Genomic DNA, 18,062 nt, shown 5'->3' with positions numbered 1-18,062 from the left:
CAGGGGTGGCACACCTGACTGACTTGGGATCTGACGCTTGACGGCCGCACTTCAAACGGCCACCTGCCACCGCCACCTGACACCGCCATCTCCAGTTACAGAGACGGCTCCGACAAGGAGCAGTGGTGGTTCTGTCCCAGCAAAAAGGATGACACCCGAACTGCCAGAAACACAGAAGTAATCATAGCAGACCTGACAGAGGCCTCGGAGTGAGTGTGCGAAGTGGTTATAAAAGACCCCCTACCCCCAACAACAAGGTATGTGAACTTTGTGCCATCTGGTCTTTATCTTGCCTTTGAGAGAATACTAACTTGAGCTTCAGAGTTATCTCACCGGGTTCCCCCCGGAGTTCCCTCATCTTCTTTGTTTCAACCTCCCCGTTGCTCCAGTCAGGAACAAGATTGTTGACAGCTAAGACCGGCCGGATTGCGCACCATCAATTGGCGCCGTCTGTGGAAACGCTTCTAAAAGCCTCCCTCTAAATCTCTCTTACCTACTCTTCTTCCAAAAACTCTAGCACCCATGGCTTCCTCCAACAATGCCAGACGTGGCACAGAAATGACCACTACCAGGGAGCAACTCCAAGTTCCCATGGTGTGCATCGGGCAGTTCACCATCCCTCTTTCAATGGATGGGATCTCCAGCTTGAATGTGCCACAAGCAGTGGCGCCCCTGAACCTTCCAGCCTTGAACACCCCTCTTCCACTCCCTATCAAAACAACTTTCGCTGAACCAACTGCTGTCCCACTGGCGACCCGCCAGAACCAGCTGGACGACCTAATGCAATGCATGCGGGCAATGCAAGCCCAAATGCAACAATTCCAACAGCATCAACACCAGCAGCACCAGGTACTACACCACCTCTCCCAACACCATTATTAGCAGCAGTTCCCTCAACTACCCCTAAACCAGTCACTGCTTCCCCCCTGGCACCCTGTTCTGAAGCCAGTTAAGGCCTCCCCTCAAGGTGGATGCCCTAACCGACGAGAAGCTTCCCAACTCCAGAACCCCCCTAATAGCCAGGCCTCATCCCTAGGCCGAAAGCAAAGAAAATTTACCCCCGCCTCGCAGCTCGCAGGTGGGTCGGGAACCTCTCCTACAAAGTCAGCACCTTGGCGCTCCAAGCCTGAGTCCCATTCACGGAGAACCGGTTCAGCGCCCTAGCAGCAAACCAACATTCTGGGCCCATCGAGCTCAGCAACACGGAGGCCAGCAGCGCCAGCACCAGGCCCGCTCAACGAAGGCGCCGACGAAGTTTCCGAACTGCTACCCATGTCCTACCCGAGCTCAGAGGCAAGGAAGAGACGAGCTTGGACGAGGTAAAAACTGTCCCAATTCTCTCAGTTCCTTCCCCCCTCGCATCAGAACTCCTGGCAGTCCCCATGCCTAGAGACTTCAAGCTTCCATCTTTGGACAAGTATGATGGGTCCTTTGACCCCAACAACCACGTTGACGCTTTCCAGTCACAAATGCAGCTTGCTAGGGCCAGCGAGTCATGCATGTGCGTGGCCTTCACCACCACCTTCAGGGGGTGGCCCGCACCTAGTACCGAAACCTAGCCCCTAGATCAATAAGAAGCTGGGCCCAATTCATGCAGATCTTCACCGCACACTTCGTTACCAACAAGCGATGCCCCAGAATCGAGGAAAGTATCTTCAGGGTAGTCTAGAGGGAAGGGGAATCCATTCGGATAGGTTCAATGAAGCATGCTTGCAGATACCGCGATTAGACCCTGAGGTACAGCTCACGGCAGCTAAGAGAGGGGTAACGCACAAGGAGTTCAAATGGCACATGGTGGCTAGCCAGCCAATGACTGTGGCCGATTTCCTCAAGCTCGCGGACAAGTTCATGAGAACAGAGGAAGAAATCAACCAAAGAACCGAAGGCGGGGTCGAGAAAAGAAAAAGGGAAGGTGAGACCTCCAACCCAGGCACAGAAGAAGCCAGGCCCGAGAGGCGAAGCCAAGCTAGTAGTCCTGAGCTCCCTTAGCAGTTCGGACGGATTACACGCTATTGAACACAAGGCGGACCGAGATCTTGATGACGATCAAGGATGCCCCCTACGTAAAGTGGCCACCTCGCCTAAAGAGTAATCCAAACGAGAGAAATAAAAATCTATACTGTAGTTTTCATAGAGATCACGGTCATAGTACTAAACAATGTAATAATCTCCGAGACGAGATAGAGGGACTCATCCATCGCGGATACTTGAGAAATTTTGTACAACATAATGACAATAACAATAAAACAGCTCGGCAAGGGGAGCACGAAAAGGATGCCCCCGAGTCCAGTAGCAGACTAGCCGAAGCCTTGTAGTGACCTCCTCCAGAAGAGAGGCCAGTTCGGGGAACCATCCATGTAATAGTAGGAGGTTCTGTGGTAGCAGGGTGCACTTCGACAGCAGCATGGATGTTAGTTTGCGAGGTAGCCTGAGAAGAGTAGAACCCCCCAAAGAGGCCGAAGACAGAAGAACCGATCTTTTTCACGGAAGACGACGCGTGAGGTGTCCACTATCCCCACGATGACGCGCTCATTGTAAAGCTAAGGATCATTGACTTCGAAGTCCGGTGCATACTTGTGGACTCAGGCAGTTCGGCGGACATCCTCTTCAAGTCAGCGCTTGACCAACTACAGTTGGAGAGAAGCGAGTTGAAGCCTGCAAACACTCCTCTAGTGGGCTTCAGCGGAGAGGAAGTCAAGCCCCTAGGGAAGATAACAGTACCTGTGGAAGTCGGCACATGGCCTTGCGCGGTCAGACTCAACCACGATTTCCTAGTGGTCGCGACCCCCTCCCCATACAATGCCATAATAGGGTGGCCAATCACACATATTCTGTGGGTAGTGGTCTCCACCTACTATCTGGCAATGAAGTTCCCCACGGACTTCGGTGTGAGGGTAGCGCAGGGCGACCAGCTTGAGTTCCGCAAGTGCTATGTTGCCGCCCTGAAGGGAAAAACCAAGGCAACCGATGACCTCAAACTGGAGCGACCTACGGAGCAGGGCGAGGAACGAGCTTTGCCCACAGAGGAAACGGTCGCAATCCCGACCTCGGCTATAGATCTGGCTCAAATGCTACAAATCGGTGCTTCCGTCAAAGAGCCTTTATGAACTGAACTGGTGAGTTTCTTACTTCAAAATTTAGATATTTTTGCATGGTCTGGGGTCGATATGCCCGGTATTGACTCAGACCTTATAACTTACAAACTTAACACTGACCCTGTAGTCAGACCCATTAGACAAAAGAAACGCAACTTAGCCCCGAAGCGCTGGAAGGCGGTCGACGAAGAGGTCGAAAAGCTCATCGCAGTGGCTTCATAAGGGAAGTTCATTACCCGAGCTGGATAGCCAACCCAGTGTTGGTGAAAAAAGCAAACGGCAAGTGACGCATGTGCGTCGACTACACCGACCTGAATCGAACTTGCCCAAAAGGCTGCTTCCCCCTCCCCCGAATTGACCGCCTAGTGGACGCGACCTCAGGACATGAGCTGCTAAGCTTTTTGGACACCTACTCTGGCTACAACCAAATCAAGATGGACCAGTCCGACGAGGAAAAAAACCAGCTTCATAACCGAGTTCGGCCTGTACTGTTACAAGGTCATGCCCTTCGGACTAAAGAATGCTGAGGCGACCTTCCAAAGACTTGTAAATAAGCTTTTTCGGCCCATAATTGGCACAAAAATAGAATGTTATGTAGACGACATGGTCGTCAAAACGTAGTTCTCGCAGGAATTAATAAAAGACTTAGATTTTGTCTTCCAAATTCTACAACGATTTAGCATGAACCTAAATCCCAACAAATGTATCTTCGGTGTCACCTCGGGTAAGTTTCTAGGGTACATTATCAATCGGCGCGGTATTGAGGCCAACCCGGATAAAATAAAGGCCATCCTAGATATGAGACCACCCTGAAAAGTAAAAGAGGTTTAGAGGCTAAACGACCGCATAGCCGCCCTCAGCCACTTCATGTCCAAATCGGTAGACCGATGTCTGCCTTTCTTTAAAGCGATCAAAGCCAGCTCGCGTTCGACGAGCTAAAGAGCTACCTCGCCACTGTGCCAACCTTAGCCAGGCCCGAGGAGGGCGAGGTCTTAGAATTGTACCTCTTGGCGAGCGACGAGGTGGTCAGTTCAGTACTAATAAAAGAAGTAGATCAGGTCTAGCGACATGTCTATTATGTTAGTAAAATTCTGCAAGGAGCATAGACGAGATACCCGTAGGTAGAAAAGCTAGCATACGCATTGGTAATTGCAGCTCGGAAACTCTGCCCGTATTTCTAGGCTCACACCACCGTCATCTTGACTAACAAACCTCTGAGGCAAGTCTTACTCAAGCCCGAGGTTTTCGGTCGGCTGACGAAGTGGGCCATCAAGCTCAGCCAGTACGACCTCCAGTACAAGCCTCAGATTGCCATTAAGGCCCAAGCCTTAGCAAATTTAATCGCCGAATGCACATTCAGCCTCCAAGCCCCTAGGCCGATTGAGCCCGAGATCCCCAGTTCAGGTGAACCCGGAGCTCCCAAGCCAATAGAGTCTGAACCCCATGAAGTAGCAGCCAGTGTGGCATCTCTCCTGGTTAGGCCAAGCACGAACTGGGATGAGGAGTCCTGGATCCTTCACGTAGATGGTTCCTCGAACCAACAGGGCAGTGGGGCTGAAATAGTCCTATGCGACCCGGTTGACACAAAATTGGAATACGCACTACACTTTGAGTTCGTGGCATCCAACAACGAGGCAAAGTACGAGGCACTGATAGTCAGACTGAACCTAGCGCAAAAGGTAAGAGCAAAGCACATAGTCATCTGCAGTGATTCCCAACTCGTGGTCAACCAGGTTACGAGCGAGTAGAAGCAGGCGAGCTCTCCATGATCGCATACTTGACGAAAGTAAAAGAGGCTCTGCTCAACTTCCAGTCACACTTCATCAGGCAAATCCCGAGGTTAGAGAACACTGAGGCCAACGCCCTGTTCTGATTAGCTAGCACGAGTCACAACACCATGAGAACCATGTACATAGAGGACTTACCTCAGCCTAGCATTCTCGGTGGGGCAGAGGAGGTTGCTCCCATCCTTGAAGTAGAGCTGAGCTGGATCGACCCACTCGTGAGCTTCTTGCTAGATGGAACCCTCCCTGCGGACCGCAATGCAGCCAAGAGGGTGCAGTGCCAGGCAGCCAAATCCGTCATGATAGACGAACGGTTGTACCGGCGGTCCTACATGCTCCCCTACTTCCGTTGCTTGCGACCTGCCGAAGCTGAGCAAAGCCCTCACCCAAAAGGCACTTCGACAAGGATAGTACTAGCCAGTGATGAAAGCAGAAGCCATCGAGCTCGTTAGAAAACGCGACAAGTGTCAGAAGCACGCCAGTAACCACCATCAGCTTGCTTCCGACCTCAAATACCTCACCAGCCCATGGCCCTTTGCGCAATGGGGCATCGACCTCCTAGGGCCATTCCCGCCAGCAACAGGTGGGAGAAAGTTCCTAGTGGTGGCAGTAGATTACTTCACAAAATGGATAGAAGTTGAACCTCTAGCAACAGTTACAGCCCGAAACATAAAGAACTTCTTTTGGAAGAACATAGTATGTTGCTTCGGGCTACCTCGGGTACTGATCTCCGACAACGGCAAATAGTTTGAGGATATCAAGTTCCAAGAATGGTGTCAAAATATGGGAATTCGTCAGAACTTCACATCGGTCGCACACTCGCAGGCAAACAACCAGACAGAAGTAATGAACAGGGCCATCCTCCGCGGATTGAAAGCACGACTAGACCGAGCTAAAGGTTTGTGGGCAGACGAGCTACCAAGTATTCTATGGGCTCATCGAACTACAGAAAAAACCGCCACGGGATAGACCCCCTTTAACCTCACCTACGGCACTGAAGCGGTAATCCCAGCGGAAATCGAAATACCTACACTACGACTGGAAGCATATGATGATCAGACAAACGGAGACGAGTTACGTACCAACCTCGACCTACTGGACGAGGTAAGAGACCTCACGCACATCCGGACAGTGGCCTATCAGCAACAAGTAGCTCGGTACTACAACGCCAGAGTAAAGAAGCGAAGCTTCCGAGTTGGCAACCTGGTTCTCCGTAAGATTATGGCGCCCGAACCCGGCGTGGGCAAACTCAGACCAAATTGGGAAGAGCCCTATAGAGTAAAGAGAGCGCTCGAGGGGGCATACGAGCTTGAAACCTTAGAGGGCAAACAAGTACCCCGAGCGTGGAACATCGTTAACTTAAGGCGATACTACCTATAGACCGCCAAGCGAAGTGGACGAAATTGCTACAAGAGCCTAAGGGCCAGGACGCCAAGCTAACAGAGGAACCTCGGCATAGGCAAGCAAAGAAAAGTCAGCCAAAAGATTCAGGTGAAGCGGAGACTAAGTATAAAATACCAATACAAGTCGCGCGAGTGCAATAACCCGGGCAAGAAACATTTGACCAAAAGATTGTTCATTCCATTGCAAGATAAGGAAGAGTACATTTGAAAAAAGAAAAGATGTTCACAAGCCCGAAGCTACTTCTTCCTCATCAGAACGCACTTCAATGACACCCGAAGGTCCTGCCTCGCCCTCGGAATCCGGCTCGCCATCAACAGCATTGGCCATCTCCTGAGTTATACGCGAAGTGGATATGGCACTAATATCGAGCTCGGGGTACGTGTTCCGGATCATCCACCGGCTCAGTTTGAATCCCCTTCTGTAAGAATCCACCATCAGGTCGTCAAAGCGTGGTGAGGCGATGTAGTCATCAACGACCTTCTTAGAATCTTCGATGCCTTGGAAAAAGATCTGCATTTTCTCCCTTATGTCCTCCTGAAGGTATTCGACCTGATGCTGCAGATCTAGCCTCAGGTCCGCCATATGCTTCACAATGACCCCCATGGCCTCGGCATCCCTCTGAGACCTCGCCTACCTGGCCATAGTAGCACGAGCAGCCGCCTCAGCAGTATGAGCAGCCACCTCAGTAGATGAGCAGTCGCCTCAGCAGCACGAGCAGCCACCTGGGCCACTAAAGCGTGAATAGAAGAATTCACCTACCAAAAGGAACAAGTGATTAAGAGAATGACAGCAAGAAGGATAAAAACAAAGAGGACCGACAAGAAATTTGACTCACCACCATAGCATGAGTTGCGGCACGATAGGCGATATGGTTCAAGGGAAGATCGGTCCACGTCGCGATCTCCTCGGGGAAAGTGGCCTCCCTACTCTTCTGAAGAGCGTAGTTCGACGACAGCACACTCCTGAACTCCCCTTGAGCTCCCGAGCCCGAGGGCCCAACTCGCGTATGAGCAGACCCCAGAGTAAGTGGGAGCACTAGAGTAGGCGGGAGCACCCGTGTGAGTTGTCTCGGCATAAGGGGCCCCTACCGCTTCCTGCATTGAAGGAGCCACCTCGGGCTCCCTGGGCGGATCCTCTGACGTGTAGTCTGGAACTTGAGGCTCCACATCCTAGGGCAGCTCAGTACGAGTTCGCTTGGTGACCCGCTTCCTCCTCTTCATGCCTTGGAACAGGCGCCCACTGCGAGTCCTCTCTGAGTCCATCACACCTGCAAAAAAGAGTTCGACATCAAAAAAAAATGAAAGAACAAAGCGAAACAAGAAACCTGAGCAAGAAACCTACCCGAACTCAGGGCGGTCGCAATGAGCTTGGCCTCCGATAGGTACTGATGACATTTTAGCCCTAGATGTGCCCATTGCCGGAGGCCCTTCACCGTCTCTTTATCAAGAGTGACACTAGAGTCAGGGGCGGCCGCCCCCCACCCGATCTGAAAAGGCCACCCATATGCACTTCGCACCCCGAAGTAGTCCCGCTTCCACGTTGGGACCTTGTTGGGAAGTTCATGCAAAAGCTTAAAACCCGGGCAAGGAGACAGGTAATACACCCGCCTACTCCCGGGAAGAGGACTCGCTTGTTTCTTGAGCATTAAAATGGAGGAGAATATCTCCAAGTCTAAAGGGAAGCCCTGTTCGCAAAAAAGGGAGATTGTCTCCTCCAAGTTATGAATAGAGTTCAGATGAAGCTGGCCAACGGTAACGCTAAAGTGGTTTATGACATTGACAAGAAGGGGGTGGAAAGGCAATCGTAGCCCCGCAACGAGCTACTCCCAAAATATCACGATTTCATCAGGACCGTGTTCCCAAGGAAAGCTACCCGAAGGAATGAAATAGGCGTACCCCCAGGAAAATTGTAAGATATAATAAGAGATTGGAGCCCCTCGGGCGTCATGGTCGAAGGACCAAACCTATCTAGCATCCGACCTCGCCTGAAGTGATTCGGCCTACGGGTTCAAACTCGTCCTCAAGATCCACCTCAGGTTCACTAAGGCCATCGAGGAGAAAAGGTGGATTCCAGAAAAGTACTCACCCGAAAAAAGGTTTGAAGACTCCGGAAACTAGAACAAACAAAAAAGCTTGAAGGCGAACTAAAAAGCCTAGACGCCAGCTGAAAGGCTTGGACGCGAGCTGAAACTTGGACGCAAGCTCAAGAAGCAAAACGCAGAAGTGACAAAGCGACTGGGGTCCCCTACTATTTATACCCACAGTAACCAAGAACCAATAGTGCAGATCAGAGCCAATCCGACGACCCGCATTCACGCTAGCCGCACGTCCCCTGAGACCGAGACGTGATTGGCGCACGTCTTTTTGAAATTGATGAAACATCGGCACACGTCTTTCTGAAACTGATGAAACGCCGGTGCATGTCTTTCTGAAACTGACGAAACGTCAGCGCACGTCTTTTTGAAACTGACAGAACGGCCAGCGCACGTCTCCTCGCCTTTCAAACGGTAGCGGCACGTCTTTTCAAATTCAAAAAGACCCGTTGCCATGTCTCCCAGCGGCACGCTTTTTTAAAATTTGAAATAAACGTGCACTGCCACGTCTGTCAACATTTGTAAGCAGGTAGGCACGTCTCCCGCCTTTTTGGTGCTCGAGAAAACCGAAGGACCCCGACAATGCACCTCGCGCTATCAAGATTCGAAGTACGGGACAAATCCACCTGCCACCTCGCGAACTCCCCACGCCAGGGCAAGACCCTTAGCACGAGGAGTGGGGGGCAATTGATGAAGGAAGATTTGGCCTGACCTCGTAATTACGCAACACGTGGCAAAGGCAACAGCTCGGCACAACAGCGCGCCTAAGGCACGAAGGAACCAGCGGTCCGAACTACCTACTAGCAGTCCGAAGTCACTACTGGGAACCCGAACTCTCCCTTATGCCCCAAGCCAAACCCAAACAGGCCTGCCCTATGGCAGTTCGGAACACACCTCCGAACTGGCCTGCCTTATAGCAGTTCGAGACACGCCTCCGAACTGGCTGGCCTGCCTTATAGCAGTTCTGGACACACCTCACCGAACTGGCCTGCCTTATAGCAGTTCGGGACATACCTCACCGAACTGGCCTGCCTTATAGCAGTTTGGGACACACCTCACCGAACTGGCCTGCCCTATGGCAGTTCAGGACTTACCTCCGAACTCAAGACTTCACCTCGCTCACCACTCCAGCACTTCGCTTCCAGAACGCCAAACTGAACAAACTGTACCATGACTAACACCGAGGAAGTTCGTATCCAGGGGCGGCGCACCTGACTGACTTGGGATCTGACGCTTGACGGCCGCACTTCAAACGACCACCTACCACTGCCACTTGACACGGCCATCTCCAGTTACAGAGATGGCTCCAACAAGGAGCAGTGGCAGTTCTGTCCCAGCAGAAAGGATAACACCCAAACTGGCAGAAACACAGAAATAATCATACCCGACCTGACAGAGGCCTCGGAGTGAGTGCACGAAGTGGTTATAAAAGGCCCCCTACCCCCAATAACAAGGTATGTGAACTTTGTGCCATCTGGTCTTTATCTTGCCTCTAAGAGAATACTAACTTGAGCTTCAGAGTTATCTCACCGGATTTCCCTCAGAATTTCCTCATTTTCTTCGTTTCAAGCTCCCTATTACTCCAGTCACGGACAAGATTATTCACAGCTAAGACTGACCGGATTGCACAATGACGTTGGAAATAAAATAACTCTGGTCAAAATAGAATTTATAGACTTAAATCAGTGTCAAGGGCACGTGTAGTCGGTGTCAATTCCAAATTGATGTCAATTCATTCGCATGGAATGTGAATTGTCGTCATTTTCAATGTTTATAGGCACGTACACAGTTGACAACTTAAATCACCTTTAATGGGTTAGAAGAAGCGCTGGCATGCTATTGAATTTTGAAGCAGTTGGAAATGACTCCTGAATGGCCAACAAAGTCTGATTACGAATGATGATGGCGAGTTATAACTATGTAGAATAAATATCTCTATTATTAAAGAAGAGAAATAATCTGATGGTCCAAGATTCTCATCTCGTACGGTTGCTTTGGAAAATCACGTGGTCCCATCTCTAACAAGAATTCCACATCAGTCGTCTGAAATGGGTGTGATGGCAACGGCAGTACGCATTAACTACAGGTGCTGTCGGCTAAATTTGGTTCTTGATAAAAAACTGTCAAATTGGTCAATAAAAAGACTACTTTACCCTTTAGTCTTCTTCAAATTTTCAAAATGATAAAGACTATTTTACCCGAAAAAGACTATCCCCACGGTTTGCGCCGCTGAGAGGAAGTTATTTATTGATGCAGTACTATTGTATTCACTATCGATATTATCAATCACACACTCATTCGAAATCCATATCTACATCTAATACATCTTCGAGTCTTTTGACAAAAACCACCGTCGTCCGTTGAGCCAGCAGGTTCTCCCTGTCAGCACCGACTCATGGCCAAGGAATCGCTAAGGTGGTAGGTTCTCCCTATTAGCACCTACTATCTTCGAGCGGCAATGACGATCAGGGATGAATTTTTGGACTCGAGTCAGCAGTCAGCACCTACTAGCAGAGTCAATTTCACCGGTAGGGAGAAGGACCACTGGGTTATTGTTTTTAAAAGGAATGGCAGTGCCTGTATCCGGCAACAGAGACGGAATGATTGTTGCTTTGGGACTTGCAATCACTGTCAAGCTTGATGAAATTGCTTGATGAGAACGGGACTGCCGCTGGTTCGAGTTGCATCTGTGGTGGTAGAACAGGGGAGAAAGAAAAAGAAAAAGAAGAGGAGAAGTTGCTACCGCCGCTGGTTTGAGTTGCAGCGACAGTGGCGGAATAGGGGAGAAAGAAAAAGAAAAGAAAAAGAAGAAGAGGAAGGAGGAGGGAGAAAGGAAGCTGCTACTACTGTTGGTTCGAGTTGCAGCGGCGGTTGCGCGTCCTCGGAACCGATGAAAACAGTAGCGGCTGTATAAGGGATTGCAGCGGCGGCGATGACCCCTCTTCGAACGAAAACAGAGGAGCGACGGTGAACCAACGGCACCCCTCCGCCCATTCTCTCCCATTTCTCTCTCTCTCTGTTCATTCCTCTTTTTCCTCTTCTTCAGATCCCAATAAATCATTCGAAATCGACTGTTACAGTACCTTTCATCGTCAAACCAGAAGGGGCAGATTCAACTCGGAAAACCAATGCCTGAACGGTTTCCATTCGGGGTTGGTTTTTCAAACATTGCTTTCAAGTTTCAGCATAGCCGTGAAGAAATTGGGGGAGAGAGACAGAGGTCAATGGCTGACCATGGCCCCCAGATGTTAAGGTCTCAGCGATGGAGCACGAGGATCGAGCTGCAACGTCTTTGTGTCGCGCAAAATCAGCTACTTCCGTTGGAGCAGCGCTGCGCTAAAACCGAGAATCAAGGTTTTTCTTTTTTTTAAGGAATATACTATCACGTTTTTATGAATAATTTGACTAAATTTATCATTTTACCCTTTATTATATACCAAAATTACCCATCATTCTTCAACCCAAAGAAAAAGTAAAAAAAAATTATCCAAAATTATCCGGGCTGAAACCGGATTTGAACAGGATTTCCAGGCAGGCTGCGGCGGCCGGAGCAGTTGCTTCTGATGGTGTCGCTATTTCTGCTGCTGCACCTGCACTCCCGGGTTTGTATCGGTGCTCACTCTCCGCTTGCATTCATCTCTGCCGTTCCTCACGGTCGACGCGGTGGTTTGTTTCAAAGGGTGACATATAACGAAGTCGGTACTGCAAACCCAAGTCTCCTTTTATACCTCCATTGACAGCTTTGGCTCGTACATCATCAACAGCAAGCAATCGGGTAGCAAAGACTCTTCTTCTCTCACCTTTGACCTGCCTCTTTCATCATCTTCATGATTTTCTTGTTGTTGCAGTTGTTGCTCTCGTAGGTCTTCTCCGACATCCTACAGCTCAAAAAAGGCATAAAATGTCGCTGGAGAGAAGCTTGCTGCTACCCACATAAGCAAAATCTATTATAATCTGAACCCAAAAAACATCTACGTATGAGAACAAAAGACCCCCCGCTATACCTTTGCAGAAATTCTTTGTAGAGGACTAGATTTTGCGAAAATTGAACCTGACCAACGTCTCAGCCACCAGAGAGATGCTCCTCTCCAAAAATTAAGTCTTCTCCGTTTCAAATCTCTCATGCCAGATGCTGTTAAAAATAAGATTTCTTATATCAAACCGACCTTGGCTTTGTAATGATTCTCACATTGAAAAAGATTTGGACACAACCCTCTCTCAGAAATCTTCATTGTCTTTGACTTTATTTGCACCGCTTTCTCTCTCTCTCTCTGAAATCTTCATCGTCTTCAGTTCTGTTTGCACCTTGTTAAAAATAAGATTTCTCAGATCAAACTGACACTGTTTTTGGAACGATTCTCACACTGAAAAAGATTTGGGCGTCGCTCTCTCTCAGAAATCTTTGTCGTATTCAGCTCTATTTGCATCGCTCTCTCTCTATAGAAATCTTCATCGTCATCGGCTCTGAAGTAATTTCAGCGAAACACAGGAACGGAGAAAACTCACCCTGTTGGGTCATTGAGAGAGACGAGGGTTCAGGTGTCTCACTCATCATTTAGGGGCAATTTAGTAAAATCTCACGAGTTATGGACCTCCTTTTTAATATAAAAAAAAAGAGGCAGCTTTATTCATTTACCAGAGAACGGCCGCGTAGTAAGTATAGGGCTAGTATTTTTTTATAATTTTTATTTTTTTAAGTAAAAAATATCTAACTTTTTATTAGTATTTCTTTACTTTTCTAAAGATTATTTGTATTGTAATATTTAGTTAATTTAGTTATTATTGTTATTATTAAGTATTTAGTTAATGATTTTATTATCATAATAATTATTGTAATTAAAATTTTTACTGTAAAAATTTAAAGATCAGTCAAAATGTAATTTTTGCTTAATTATTAAATTAAAGATTAATATTATTTTTAAATAGTAATGGTGATGATTCTTATATTCTTATTAATAAGCAGCATGTAATTACTAAGTATTATTATAATAGATTTTTTAATTACACTAAATTCTGGTAATTTACGCACAACCTATTTTTGAACCATAGGGCTCTTAATTAAAATTAAAATTTGTTTGTGACTGAAATTAATCACTTTGACAGCTTTTTAGGAGTGGATGAGCCCACTTATGGGGAGTTCGGATTGCATTGGGAATATCTCCCTACTCATGTTCTTTATTAATTTTATGGGGAGATATTCCCGATGAAAGGTTGCAAGAAAGTTGTTGGGATGGTGTAAGCAAGGGCTTGCCCTCATTGAAGCCGATCTCACTTCTGTGATGTTGTTTAATTAAGTTTTAAGATGCCACGTGTTTAATTAAATTTCATGGATGAACATGTGTTAAAGCTAATAAATAACTGTCTGTTGAGAATGTTTAAGAATGAAACCACCTACATTTTGAATCCTATTTTTTGAATTAATAAGATGCCATGTGTCTAAATTATTTGCATTTTTTTAAGTAATTTATATTAGAAATTTAGATTAAGTTTGCTATTTCATTTTAATAGATTTTTATTTGATTTAAGAGATTTACTCTATTTTATCTAGAAGAATGGGCCTACACCATTTATTATTTCATTTGAGATTCACAACTATTGAATCATTTTTTAATTAACCATTTTTCCTTTTATCAATTTTTTAATTTTTAAACATTTTATTAACTGACCAATTATTTTCTTATTGAATTATTAGTTAATTTTAATTACTTGATCAAAATTTTATTTGAATAAATTAAATTATTCAATATTTTTTTGTTAATTTAATTCTTAATTAGTAAATTACTTAATCATTTTATTATTTGTCTATCCATTTCATAGTGAATAATCAATTTTATTTGTTTAATTATATTATAATACTTTTTAATTTTATAAATTATTTAATAATGTTTTGTTTAAGTAAATGTTTTGAATTATTTAATCATTTTTATTGATAATTGAATAATTTTGTATTTCTCTTATCAATTATTTGTTACTTATATAAATGAATTAATTAATTCAGTTAAGTTAATTGAAATTAAGCTAATTACTATAATTAAGTAAGAAGTTAATAATAATGAAGGAAAGTAGGCTAATTAAATCAATATAATTAAATTGAATAACCCATATTATGTATAGGTAAGAAATAAATGGGTAAATTTGTTCGTGAAAACCCAAACACTGTTCAGGTTGTTATTATTATAATTTATGTTAATATTATTTTTTTCATAGTAAATATTATTATTACTAAAAATTCACTCCAAATCAAAGCGGTTTCCAGCCGCCTTAGAATTATATTTACTTTTTTATCAAAAAAAGAAATATATTTACTTAATAAATATTTATATTCATCTATTTATTAATTATTAGCTTGAATTAATGAGTTGTAATTAATGACTATTATTATTAATTAAATATTATTATTTTTATGTATTAATTATTATTTTGAAATGATTAATTAAATATTATTCTCTTCTATTTATAGCCATTGTATTCTCAGCCGAGGCTTCAAAATGTTTTTCAATCGGGTAACTAATTCGAACTGGCGTTTAATGAGGCCCACTTCAAATCGTTTCTTACTCAGTCGAGCCATCGTCTTCTCAGTGATGGTTCGTGCTGCATTCAAAAAATAGTCGGTGGTCGGCGATGTCTTCTAAACTAAAGGACAACCCTGTGATCGCCAGTATTAAATGGTCATTGGTTGATGGTATCCACCTTCTTCACAGACCAACCTTTATTCTCAAGCGATCGTATCCACCTGCTTATGACAGTCCTGACCACCGGCGGACAGACAAAAATGGCCATTGGTGGTCGGCTATCTCTACTGTTAAAATAAGGGCATTGCATATTGACACAAGCAGCTCTTCTCAGACATTGTCAGCAGTTCCGGCCTAGACTCTCGTCCACTGAATACAATATATATTAAGGTATGTAGGGGTGTTCATAATTCAGTTAATCAAACTATGGCCCTTTTTTATAAATCGAATCAATGATACCGGTTTTTCTATTTCTTCAAACTGAAATCGAACCGGTACCATCGATTAATTGATCCATTGGTTTTGGTTATTGATCGGTTTGGTTCTTTGATTTTTTGGTTTTTTTATATTTATAGCATATATTATATAAATATATGTATAATATTATATTATAAATATTTAAAAAATATATTTATAAATAAATCATTATAAATATAATATAAGTATATATTTATATATAATGAATATATATTTATATATAATATAGAGAAAATATGTGACATATATTAAAAATATATAAAAAATATACATATAAATATATATACCGTTCGATTCGGTTTTTTGATTTTTCGGTTTTTGATGGACACCGAAAATGCTAAAGATCTTTGCTGAGAGCAAATCTTGATGAACAAACTTGTATCTTGTGAGATGATTAACTTTGAGTTGTCTTCATGCATAATGAAAAGACAACTTCTATCTTCTATATACAATTAGGAACACCATGCCTGTAAAGATTCCAAGAAAGCACCAAGGAGGTGAAAGAAATTAACTACCAGAATCATCTGAACCTTCTAACTACAATAACCGGCCATGGTGACTATTTGGCTAGTAGGTCCTCTTCTAACTACAATAATCAGCTACAACAACTTATTGGGTCTCAGAAAGGTAATGCACTATCATTGCCTGTTTCTGTGGTTAGCTTTGTATGAACCTAGATCAAGATACTAATGAGAATTGTAGTTTGAACTTTGATAAATAAAGTATACACTCTATGGTTCTAGCAATATCAGAGCGAGAAGGGGAGGATTCTGGAAATATGGAAGCTTATGGTGCAATTGCAAATTGCTAAACTGAGCTCGGAGATCTTGAGAGATTGGCACGTTAGATAAGCTCATGATTTTGCATCAAGATTGAACAGAGATCGCTAGCTTATGAGTAACATTTTCAATGTTGTATGAAGTTGTATGAAGATTTTGGGTTTGAGGATAGCCTCTGGAGGAAGGGTTTTGGAGGAGGGGCTTGAGAAGGGCCGTGCTGGAAGTCATTCACGTTTTTGAAAAGAAAACCGTTTATACAATGCAGATGAGTACTAACCCCAAATTTAGTTCTACAATCATGTAATATTAAACTAACCTGAAACTACTATAAAAAATAGAGCATGTAATAATAAACTAACCGTATTGAATTTGTGCTTAATTCTTTGAAATTGCAGTTTGTGGCAGATGCTCTACTAAATTCGATTCCCGGCCGGAACTTCAATCGCATTTGATGTAGTGGTTGTGTTTCTTAGTTGCAAAAGTTGCAGTTGGGTGCAGTGGGTGGTGGGAAGAAACATTGATGCTTGGGAGATGATGCACTAAAGGTTTATTGAAGTTCTCCGAGTTTGCTAAAGAAACTTTCAGATTTCTTTCAGTTGTAGAGCTGTGCAGAAAGTTTGCTATTTTTGATTGCCTTAATTTGCATATTACATGTTATTTCCTGACTTTGCTTTTTTCCTGAATTTCTCTTTTCAAATCTCCACTTTCCTTTTTTTCAGGAAATGATTGGGAGTGGGCGCATGACTTTGAATTGTGTAGGGCTCAACTCTGCATGTTAGTGGGCTCTGTTCTAGAAAGTCTACTAATCAGAATTATGCATGTGTCTAATTTGTTTAAACTTTGGAAGGACAGGCGTCTGAATGGAGGGGGGCCATGTGTTTGACTGGGGGAGGCTTTGGTCTGAAAACCTTCCTTTAATAGATAGGGATAATATTTACGTACCAGTTACTGAGTAGCTTGGTTGTTAGATCTATTTACATATATCAAAAATACCTTAGTGAAAGCATTCAAAAGTTTTGCAATCCGTTGTTGATGGAGACTTTCAATCCAGAGACTAGGCTTGGACATATTCTGCATAAAGGATATAGGTTGCTTAGAGCCACTGTAAACTGCCACATATCTACTACATGATTTGAAGTTGCCTCTAAACCAGCGATTAAAGCCCTTAATTCGACATCATAAGGACTGATGGCCTAGCATGGTTTTCCTTCAAAGTTGGCTTTATCTCTTCTGCGATCATTCGAAGATGAAAGCTCTTCCTGTACTTCCTGTTAAAGGATCATATGAACCATCAATTTGTAGTGTAGCCACTCCTCTAAGGGGGTTGTCTGGACACTGAACATCAGCAGTGCTTTTTAAGTACTATTGACTATCTCAGTTGTGATAAGTTCTCCACTTTTCTAGTAGTTCACGAGGGGTGTATGTGAAGTTTTCAAAATGTTTTTTATTTCTAGCATTCCAGATGAGATAGAATAAAATACAACATTTTCCAAAGAGTTCAAGCGTTTCTGTCTTTGAATATGATAGCTTGAGCTTCTAATACCAATCCAAGAGAATTATATGGGATGGTTGGTTGGTTATTTTGTCTGGGTTTAGTCCAACCTGGGCTGAGCACCAAATTGCTTTGGTGAAGTGACAATGGAAGAATATATGATGATTTCTGTTTCAAGATGATAGGTTCCATTCTCCTCTTAGGCATAATGAGTTACACACCTTAACTTGTGATCCTGATTTTCATTTTGTGCTGGTTTTGGTACCCCTTCATTTATTGTGGGAACCCTAGAGTCCTCAAAGACCAATATATTATCCCCATCTTTAATCATGTACAAGATATTCAGTTTGAGGATTGGCAGTAACATTTGGGTTTGTTGCCACCATGGGAAGCTATTCTCCTTTTTTATTTTTCTTGTTGAAAACAA

The 18,062-nt window shown here is 44.3% G+C and overlaps 3 long non-coding RNA genes across 3 annotated transcripts; 2 read left to right on the top strand and 1 right to left on the bottom strand.

Moving 5' to 3' along the window:
- The first annotated feature begins 10,290 nt into the window (after positions 1–10,290).
- LOC148843641 (uncharacterized) lies at positions 10,291–12,722 on the top strand. Its single transcript, XR_016103035.1, has 2 exons — positions 10,291–11,729; positions 11,898–12,722. It is a non-coding gene; the product is annotated as an uncharacterized LOC148843641 (long non-coding RNA).
- Positions 11,763–12,676, bottom strand: LOC148843642 (uncharacterized). The gene is made up of 2 exons (XR_016103036.1): positions 12,380–12,676; positions 11,763–12,297 (listed from the first exon to the last, which is right to left on the bottom strand). It is a non-coding gene; the product is annotated as an uncharacterized LOC148843642 (long non-coding RNA).
- A 1,646-nt stretch (positions 12,723–14,368) lies between the features above and the next one.
- LOC148843640 (uncharacterized) lies at positions 14,369–17,480 on the top strand. Its single transcript, XR_016103768.1, has 3 exons — positions 14,369–15,277; positions 16,539–16,688; positions 16,863–17,480. It is a non-coding gene; the product is annotated as an uncharacterized LOC148843640 (long non-coding RNA).
- The last annotated feature ends 582 nt before the right edge of the window (positions 17,481–18,062 follow it).

This window comes from Nelumbo lutea, chromosome 8 (assembly GCF_056320005.1).
Source record: "Nelumbo lutea isolate HS-2025 chromosome 8, American lotus-T2T, whole genome shotgun sequence".
Lineage (NCBI taxonomy): Eukaryota > Viridiplantae > Streptophyta > Magnoliopsida > Proteales > Nelumbonaceae > Nelumbo > Nelumbo lutea.
Note: the sequence above shows the minus strand (reverse complement) of the source record. Positions and strands in the feature narration are given on the sequence as shown.